Raw genomic sequence first — 10,658 nt, forward strand, 5'->3', positions numbered from 1 at the left:
TTTTTCCGTTGCTGTCATATCTTTGTTATCATTTGCCAGATTGGCTGAGGGGTATTGAAGGTCCTAATTCATCAATTAAACTCCTCGCATTCCAGAAGTGCCAACTGACTTGCTCCAGATTGGTTGAGGGGTGCGGTCTAATTCATTAAGTAAACTACTTCCATTCTCGGAGTTTCAATTGACTCGCTCTGTATACATTAAGGAGGTGATACTTGGTGTTGCCGCTTGTTATTTTTAGCCCTATTACCTCTACGTTTTTGCGGTACTTCCTGGAGGATAACAGTCCTGTATTTCAGGATCTTGTGAATGAAGACTCATTGTTCTCCGGCGTTTCCGTGAGTCTATCTTATGGTGTTAAATCCTCGTATACATGGATTGTATCTGGAGGCGGGGAAGAGTGCGCTCTCCGTTAGGCATATGGACATCGCATTCGTCTAGCAAGCTGGTTACTTCTTGGTGTTTGGTGGAAATACCGTCGACGTTTCAGCCTATAATTTCCATGTCGATTTTATGAATTGTCTTATAAATATTACTAAAGTATTATCTTGGGACACGGTCTTATATATAGGTCTGGTAACTCCGGCACTTTTGAGTGGTAGGGGGTGTCACCGTTAGTGAGGCACACGGTCTTGTTTTCTATCTATCCGCTAGGGGCGTCATTGGCCCGGGGTATGATGGATACAGATATATACCGATAAGATAACCTGCTCATCGAAGTTTTTGACAGTTCATAACTCAGTGTAAAGTGTGTAAACGGTGTAAAAAATTCAGGATTGTTGATTCCGAAAAATCAGCTGTTCGGATCTGATTTATGATTGGCTCACCCCGAGGGGGCAGCGCTGCAGACGGCGAAGACGAGAACCATGGTTTTGCCTCATTATCTGAGTCATTCCCCACCCTACTAGTTTCCGGATCTGTATGTAAGACCGTGTCTTGGGAGAACTGGTGTAGTGGTTCCGGAACAGGTCTTCTCGATTCCTTCTCTTAATCTGGAGGGGGTCGACAGTCTGTTTGTTTTGATCTATTGGGATTATCTTGGGCCATCAAGATAGACCAGTCGTGGCCTCGTCTCTAGTAAAGTTAATCAGGTATTGCAGTCGGGGACACCTACGTCCCCGCACTTCTACCACTTCGCTTACAATTAGTGCCAAGGCCTCGAATTGGTCAAAGGCTCTGAGTAGGTCTGATTCTCTTGCATATAATTCAGTGATTTTTTTCCTTAAACTCAAGTGATTTGGTTAATTCGAACCTTTGGCGGGGTGGGGGGAGTAATCCTTTCCTATTCCGCCGGGTAGTTTGACAACCCCGATGTCTGCATCAGGAGGAGACGCGGAGGACTCCTGGTTAGTACCGATGAGAGTGGCTGTACCGTCTCTGAAATTATTATGCCATGCGTCTGTGTAAATGATTCTTTGGTCCACGCTTTTGCTTCCCTGAAGTTTATTCCTAATGGAATCTCAGGCTCTCTGAGGGCTGCCACAGCTTGTGCAGAGGAAATCTTGAATGCCATCTTGCAATTTTCCTCATCATGGTTAGCCCCGCATCTATTGCGCCAGGTAGGGTGGTTGCAGGTTTGCCCCTATACATATAACCGTATCGTTGACAATTTAAGCATCTTTTGGTTTTTGGAATATACTCATCTATTATCCTAAGGTTTTCATAGATTTTGACGGTGGAGGCAGGAAAGTTCCGAGCGAAACTTACTTCGCTTTAATTCAACGATTTATTTAAAACTAAATGTAAGCTCCAGTTATCAAGTAAACAATATTGAACAATATGAATAACAGATTATTCGTACAGGGCTTGATTATATGCACGATATGGCGATTTAGGTTGATAATATGTATAACTGAGGAAGAGCGCAACGTATACAAGATGCGTTCTATGGCTTAGATATTGCTCATGTTGTGCCTTCGTGTGATGGAGTGGATGCATAGCCCTGCATCTTAATTATACCATGGTTTTCTCTGTAAATCAAGACACTGCGTTCTTTGTATGTACATCCTTCGGTATACATCACCTTAATGCCAAGTGCTCCAGAGAATATTCCAAATGTTTATGCTAGGATTTCCGTGACAAGGAATATATTTTCTCTCTTTTTCTTGAGTTCATAACATGTGATTTCTGTCAGACTGTTTGGATTCTAGTCTATGAACTTATCGGACAGTGAAGTAGACCAAGTTGTTATCAACTATTCAAACCTCTGTAGACTTCGTTCGTCTCTGTAAAAATACCATTTGAGTTAGAGGGTGATCACCACTATTTCTAAAAATTGAAATAAAAATCGAACTGAGGATCACATGTGCTCTTATAATATTCTTTGTTTAGCTTATCATGGCCATTTGCAATTTATTTGGGACAAATGGAACAAATTCTCCGCGGGCAATTGAAATTTACATGCGACAGCTCGGTGTCAGTGTTATACATTCGACTTGTGGTAGGTATACGTAACAGCGTTTCGATTTTACAAATGCTTTTTTTTTAGAAGTTTTATTGATCATGATTCCTTTTCAAAAATGAAATTTTTTAATTCCAGATTTATGTGTTATTAATTCAAGATTGTAAGTACTGTAACGCTAATTTTTGTTACCCTCAGATGAGGACTTACCGTTGACACTTTGGCGCGATTCTCCTTATACATATATGTTGGGCGCCAGACGCTTTGGATTCGAATTTCAAATAACCAGGGCCGAATTTAACGTGTAAGAAGCCCGGGGCTACACACATTTTTGAGGCCCTGCATGGGGATAATATCTTTGTAAACAGGGGAAAATCATATGAATACATTTAACAAGCATAAGAATTAAACATAATATAATAAATATTAGAAGAATAGAGAGTATTTGTGAGATAGTACTATATATTTACACATTTTTATTTATTGCACATTGTTTATATTATATAATATTATTTGAGTGACTAGACATCCGAGATCGGAGATCATGAATACAATGATAAAATTATCCACCGGTATCAGAATAACTTAAAATTCGCAGCCTAAAAGGTTTTCCTCCGAATTTTGGCGCTGGCGAAATCTTCAATGATTTGAGAGTGATCAAGACTGTCTAGGACAGCACTTTCAATACAGGAAATAGATAGTTTTGATAGTCTATCATTCTGCATACAAGCTCTGTATTTATTTTTTATAAAAGAAAGTTTCGAAAAAGTACGTTCCGAAACACAATTTGCAATCGGAGTTGAGAAATATAATCCTGAGCGGGTACAATCAGTCTATTTTTATTTTTGTTTTTCAAGTGCAAGTAGCTCTTTTGGGGGCCCTTGAGCGTACGGGGCCTGGCGCTATAGCCCCTTTAGCCACCCCCCAGATCTAGGCCGGCAAACAACAATACGAAACAATACGGTTGTACGGCTGACTAGAGCCTAGTCCTGAGCCAGGTACTCACAAGAACTGGTAGATTGGCGGTATTCAAGACAGCTAACGATAATCATCATACATCATATCCTATCATCATACATAGTATTAAAGTTCGAAACCAAATTTTGGATGTTCGGATGTTTAGAAAGTGACGTCACCCAAATTTTTTTCTCTCCTGACGTCAACGATCTATGGTAATCGACGACGAAAATCAGCTAGCCGAATTCCTCAGTCCGGAAACAACCGCGTAGTGGAGAGGACGTATGAAAATCGCGCTCCGCAGATTTCGAGTATCGGGTCCTCAACCTCCTGGATTCTGCACTCTAGGTCCGCTACCTGGTAACTTTTGACCTTCAGGATTAATTTTCCATATTTCTGGCTGTCCAGGTTCTCCACCTAGTGGATCTCGACCTTCAGGACTCGCGCTCCGTAGTTTTGGCTGTCCAGATCCTTGACCTGGTGACTTTTGACCTTTACGAGTAATTTTCCATGGTTCCTGCGCTCCAGATACGCTACCTGGTGAAACTCGACTTTCAGGAGAAGTGCCCCGTGGTTCCTGTGCTTCAGGTATACTACCTGGTGAAACTCGACTTTCTGGACGACCGCTCCGTAGTTTCTGCGCTCCAGGTACGGTACCTGGTGGAACTTGACTTCCAAGACAAGCGCTCCATAGTTCCTACGCTCCAGGTACGCTACCTGGTGAAACTTGACTTCCAGGAGAAGCGTTCCGTGGTTCCTGCGCTCCAGGTACGCTGCCTGGTGAAACTCGACTTTCAGGAGAAGTGCCCCGTGGTTCCTGCGCTCCAGGTATGCTACCTGGTGAAAGTCGATTTTCTGGACGACCGCTCCGTAGTTTCTGCGCTCCAGGTACGGTACCTGGTGGAACTTGACTTCCAGGACAAGCGCTCCGTAGTTCCTGCGCTCCAGGTACGCTACCTGGTGAAACTCGACTTCCAGGCGAAGCGCTCCGTGGTTCCTGCGCTCCAGGTACGCTGCCTGGTGAAACTCGACTTCCAGGAGAAGTGCTGCGTGGTTCCTGCGCTCCAGGTATGCTACCTGGTGAAACGCGACTTCCTGGACAAGCGCTTAGCTGTTCCTGCGCTTCAGGTCCAAAGTCCGGTGAAACTTGACTTCAAGAAGAGGACGAGGAGGACGAGGATTTCTCATGGAACGGTTTCTTTGTGCTTGAAATTTTTAAATTTCAGTATTTTTTCCTCATCTGTAGGTAGAATAACTTTGGCTTTGTTTAAATTCATGCAATCTACATTGTGCTTTGTTAAACATCTTTCAGAATGAAAGTGAGTCAAACATCTATCACATAACCAAGTACGACATTTATGCTTAGAAATTTTAAATCTTGTTAATCGGGACAGATTTCGAGCACAAGTAAATTGAAAGATTCTATTTTTTTCATAACTTTCCATATCAACATCATCATCGTCATCGTCAGTGCTTTCAGTTTCTATCGCTAAAAGATGAATTACAGGTTTGTCAGACTTGTTTCAGCTCAAATAAATGGGTACGATTTCACTGCGCTTTTGTTTTTCCGTACTATCTATACCATAAACGTTGATTGAAAGTTTGTTAAGTTTCTCAAATTTTGAAATCTGGTCTAAAAACATTAGAAAATGCAAACCTTCGTATTGCATCACTGAGCTGAAATACGAATATGAAGTAATTTTACTGGGATTGTTGTTGTCGGCTGGGAACAGAGCTACGGTGACCGACCAAAGAAAGTAATACGAGTCGCTGTTACGGATGTTGACGACAGCCTTCTTATCTTGAATATCTTTGGGTAGTGGTGTGTATGTGACGACACCGCCTCGTAGTTGCACGTACTTGTTAATGTTGACGGTAAGATTTATAATTTCAAGTAACGACCAGCCTGAATCCTCTTTCTGGAAATCTTCGACCTTTTTCAACAAACGCTCCGTCGCGTTTTCGATGAACCATTCGTTGATATCCGTTGTCTGGAGGATGATTTCATTTCTCGTATTAAAAAATTTGATCTCTTCCACCGTGTGATCATCTTTTCTAACTTCAAATTTACAAGCCAGGATAACGTTGGCTTTCAAGCTCCTGTCTTTCTTCAAAGCGTTTTTTAGTCTTGTCACAGCTAGTACCTTTGCGTCTTCTAGAAATCTCTCCACATCTTTATGCTCCAAATTGACGATGGATCCAGTTCGAATTCGGCTCTCGAAAGCTGCCTCCAAATCTTCCCACCGTACTCGATCGCTTCTTCGTCGACTTCGTAATCCGTGACCCACTTTTTGAAATTGTTGAAATTTGGCTGTCAACGATTACAGAATACCAGTTGTAGTCAAAATTCTCGTCTTCTCCCCGATGAAACCTTTCGCAAAATTTTGTTCAGAAGGCGAATATTTTGACTTCCGAATTTTATCTATTTTTGAATTTCTGCTGTTGATGATGACTTGTTCAAGATCTTGTACGCCGATTCCATAATATCGATCAATCTCAAACACTTCGCGGATTCCATCTTGAGCTTTTTCCTCACGTATACTTGACAAGTTGAGACTTAATGATCGTTTGCATTGATGAACGTCCTTTTTATAGGACAGCTGTACGTATGTTTGTGTATGCGCGCGCACCTTTTAGCATTCTTAGAGCGATAGTAACCCAACACCGCTGATCCATGGCTCTGAATGTACCGTGGCTATCGGTCGACCTTGTACTCTGGTCTTGACTGAACCCGTTCAGCATTCATCGTTAAGTTCACATGACAGTTACAAACCAAAAAGAATGTCACGTGGTTGATATCAAACCGGCATCCGAGTAAGTGAAAATCAATTCTCAGAACCATTAATTTTGGAATGTCGCGTGGTTGAACACGTGGGAAATGAATGTGGGGTGGTTGATGTTACACATCAGCAGTCCTACCGTGGGAAAAGAATTCGAAGTGGTTGATGTTACACATCAACAGTCCTATCGTGGGAAAAGAATGCGAGACGGGTAACCGACATCCAGGTCGGTAAAAAAGTTCACGCCCCTGCTCTGCCCCTTACCCTTGGCAGGTGAGCACCACATAGTGACTCTGACCTTCGGTCGGTGAAACAGCACGATTTTGACCTTCTACCGATAAGAATTGTCGGTAAGACAGTGCGATTTTTACCGTCGACCGCTACAACTGTCGGCGAGGTTGCACGTTTTTGACCTCAAGTCGGTACGGTAGAGCACGTTTTATGTGACGAGAGTGGGAGTAACCTTTAAGGCTTTGCGTCTGGGATGCGCAGAGCGGCTCGGTCAGTAAAGAAGGTGTTTGTACTCAGAACCCCCCCTTGCTATACTACTAATCCTTACACATTATTTTTGATGTGTTCTTATACTGAAACTATTTATTACTATTCAAGGTAACCTAAGGTGGTTATGGGTGGTTGTTGGAGGTAGTTGGCGGTGGTTGGAGATGGTTGGAGGTGGACGAGAAGGGGAACGAGAAAGACGAGGAGATCAAGGTGGACGAGGAGGACGAGGATTTGTGCTCGGTGCGTAAAATATTTTTATAATATTTGATGGCAATTGTAATTATATTTCATCTAAAATATTTCAAACTTGTCATCTTTACAATAAATTATTTCAATTCATTTTTCGCGCAAGCACATATTCAGTAGCTTCAAATGCGTTAATAAAATTTAGTACATTTTAATTATTGATTAATTATATCAATCCTTACATAATACTTTTAATATGTTCTTATAGTGAAAATATTTATTACTATTCCAGGTATAACCCGAGGTGGTTAGCGGTGGTCGTTGGAGGTGGACAAGGAGGAGAACGAAGACGACGAGGAGAACGAGAATTTGTGCTCGGTGAGTTTAAAATTCTTAAAATATTTGATGAAGTAGGATCAGGATGAGGAGTAGGATCAGGAGTACTAATGGAAGTAGTATCAGAAGGAGGAGTAGGAGTAGGAACAGGAATAGTATCAGGAGTCGAAGTAGCAGTAGGAGTAAGATCAGAAGTGGGATGAGGAGTAGTAGTAGGATTAGGGGAAGATGTAGAAGTAGGAGTAGTAGTAAGAATAGGACTACGGCAAATGACTGATGGAATAACGGGTAATATATTTTGTAGTATTTGCCTTCTAGCAGGTAGATAAAATAAGGTAAAATAGGTAAAATAAGTAGTAGTAAATAGTAGAGTAAGATTAAATCTAAGCGACGGCTGTTAAACCGTAGGACAAGAGTAGGCTGACCGGCGCGGAACCCCTGCGTTAGCAAATTCCGTGCCGGCAGTAGGACGTGAGCCGTAACAACGATACGGCAAAGTGACAAACGAACTGACTGACGGAGACTCACAAAACAGACATGTAATAAATAGGACAGTAGAGCAGGGGCGACGGAAGCGGAGATGTGGGGCCGACAGGCCGGCGAGGAGCATGCGAGTGCAAGCCCCGAGCCGACAGTAGGTCAAACCACGGGACAGGCGAGGGACGCTATGACAACAAGCCGGCCACAGGGACGAGGTGAAGTAATGGGAAAGCGGTTCCGCCTCGTCCTGGGTGATGAGCGGCGGAAGGGTTTTAGCCGGTACAAATCCGGCACTATCCGAAGACACCAACTTGAACATCCGGATGTTTTTTGAATATTTCCCATTCGCCGCTAATAGAAGAAAAAAAAAGGAAAAAAAAACCAGGTAGGGTAGGGTAGGGTAGGGTGACAAAGAAGAGAAACCAAATACAAAATAGTAATAGCCCTTTGCCGCAGATTAGAACCATACAAGATTCCTAGGTGGGCAATCTTAGGTTTACGAGCAAAGTCTGATTAGTACTTTGTCAATCTTGTTCGACCTATGAGATACGTTTCTAACCAGAGAAAAATATATTGAAAATTGACAGTATTTCACAACAGTGATACCTTATCACATGGACAGTGGCCCACCTGATAATCAAGCATTACAAGTCCTCATTAAGAGTAAGTTTTACAAGTTCTTGGTAACAGTACCAACAATTACTTAATAACTTCATTCGAAATTAATAATATGATTTTGTTTTCAGTATTAAAGGATATTAATGAGGATAGTCCAACGGTGCCCACATTATTAACGGACTACATATTGAAAGGTGGGTTGATATCTTTCACCTTGTCTTGAATCCGTGCGAGATAAACACTTGTATATTTCACGGTCCAGTTATTATCATAGGGTTGAAGTTCGTAATGTTATTCAGACTATGAATTTTTAGAAAAACTTGGAATACAACTTCAGGATTGTCTGACAATAAGTGAACCGTAATAAACCAAATTGTAATCATATCAAGTTATCAGTAATAAGCAATTGCGGGTAAAATATTAGCTTACTTTTGTAAATATTTATAAATATAGCCTCTATGAATATTCATTGTTGGTATATAAGGTCTGGCAACGTACCTACTTTCTGTAAGAGATGTTGAAGATTATCAACATAATTATGTTTCAGTTCTGTGCCCCACCTAGGGATCCACCAGTACATATCCTCCGACGTGACATCGCTGTGCTACGTATGAAGAAGAAAAGATTTATTAAGATGCAGATTGCTCCTCTCTTCTTGCCATTGTGCTTTCAGCCATTGTTGTGTTGTGTGTTTAAAATTTAGGACAGTATATAATATAGAATAACAGGTACAGCTACGAATATAGCACTGCAATAAATCTTATAGAAATGAGCTTACATTGAGATTTCTCTATATTTATAACTCGACGCGAGAAGGCAAAAATCAATGTAATGCCATCTGTAAGGTAATTGGACTCGTATTTGCACTACGAGAACTCGTTGGGCATTTTGCTGTGAAATTTGAAGAATTGTTGTACAAGAAATTAAATAACTATGAAAATGGATAAAAAATATTATCTCTAATAGTGAATGTAGCTAATACAGCTTTAACCGTTTTTGATTACGTTAATGATCTATTGTGACAAGATCGGAATTAGATAAGCTCTTTAAATACTCTTTTCTAGACTATTAATTTATATCATGTATATGTAAATGTATATTTCTTCGGTTTATACAATCACTGCACTAGGATTACCCTTGCCACGTTTTATGGTGCGCTTGTGTAATTTGTACATCATTAACCTTACGTTTTACTCTATTTGCGACAAGTTGTGAGTGTTTCTAATTTCTTGGCAATTATTTATGTACATGTATGTGCATATATGTATATGAGAGGGAGATACTTATGCATGTGTATGTACATATATGCACATATTTAAAACTAGACTTTTACAATAAACACAGAGGTTTTAGTATATTCACATACGGATTTCTGTGTATAGGTATACTTGAACTAAAATATTCCTATCTCTGATACGGAGTTCTTCGTAATTCGCATTTGTTCTTGTAACCCAATGTCCTACATACGATGGCAAAAATCGAGATCCAACTTGACTGAGTCTCAGAGCCCTGTTGACATAAAAGCAGCTATTTGATAGAAATTATCGTTTATAGTTTACACAGCCCGTTGCATGATATTTCATCATAAATACATATGTTTCAATGTATTTAGGAATAATTTATGAAATATACAGAGGTCATGTGCAAATAATAAATGAATTCATTCGACCGCAGTTTGATGTATTCATTAGAGCTTTAACAATAAATTTAAGCTTTGTTACTTCTTTTATTTTATTATGGATAATAAAAAACATTTCCGACTATTCGTGCTGTGGAAGCATGGGGATTAAACCAAATGTAGCAAAAGATTAGAAACAGTGTATGTAGAGTACGGGTATTTTTCTAACAATGCAAACACGTGCCGCTAGCATAGTTTTGACATATCTAGAATACCACGCCTTGCGAATTAGCTTTCCAGACAGAGATGAATGATGAATTTTAAGGACTGCATTATCGTTGTTGAATACTCTATGCCTCATGGGAAAAGAAAATCTGCAACGATAAAATTGATGCATCGGATCATCGTCGACTTTAACTTTCGAAATGTCCTACCATTTTCGAACACCTCCTACCTCCCCCTGCCACCTCCGACCATCATTGGCCACATTCGACCACCCCCTATCACCTTCTGCCAGCGCCGACCACCTTTTACCATTTCCGAACACCTCCAACCATCCTATTTACCTATATTACTAGATTAGCTATGATACGAAAAGAGAAGAATTATTCATTTCGAAATGGGATTCTATTCGACGCGCGCTCGATGTATTCCATAACATTAGTATTGATAATTATTCCAACAACTTTTCATTTGCTCTCTCGATCTTGAATTTTCATAGGCATAGAATCGAAACGCTGTTTTAGCTGGTCGCAAGTGAAGTATCTGTGTTGGGTGGAGGAGC

General features: G+C 40.7%; 1 long non-coding RNA gene across 1 annotated transcript; it reads left to right on the plus strand.

The window, feature by feature from the left end:
- The first annotated feature begins 6,444 nt into the window (after nucleotides 1-6,444).
- Nucleotides 6,445-8,841, plus strand: LOC124185397. Its single transcript, XR_006871382.1, has 5 exons — nucleotides 6,445-6,807; nucleotides 7,150-7,200; nucleotides 8,226-8,301; nucleotides 8,385-8,450; nucleotides 8,804-8,841. It is a non-coding gene; the product is annotated as an uncharacterized LOC124185397 (long non-coding RNA).
- Nucleotides 8,842-10,658: the final 1,817 nt, after the last annotated feature.

The sequence above is a fragment of the Neodiprion fabricii genome, chromosome 6, assembly GCF_021155785.1.
Source record: "Neodiprion fabricii isolate iyNeoFabr1 chromosome 6, iyNeoFabr1.1, whole genome shotgun sequence".
NCBI classification, from domain to species: Eukaryota; Metazoa; Arthropoda; class Insecta; order Hymenoptera; family Diprionidae; genus Neodiprion; species Neodiprion fabricii.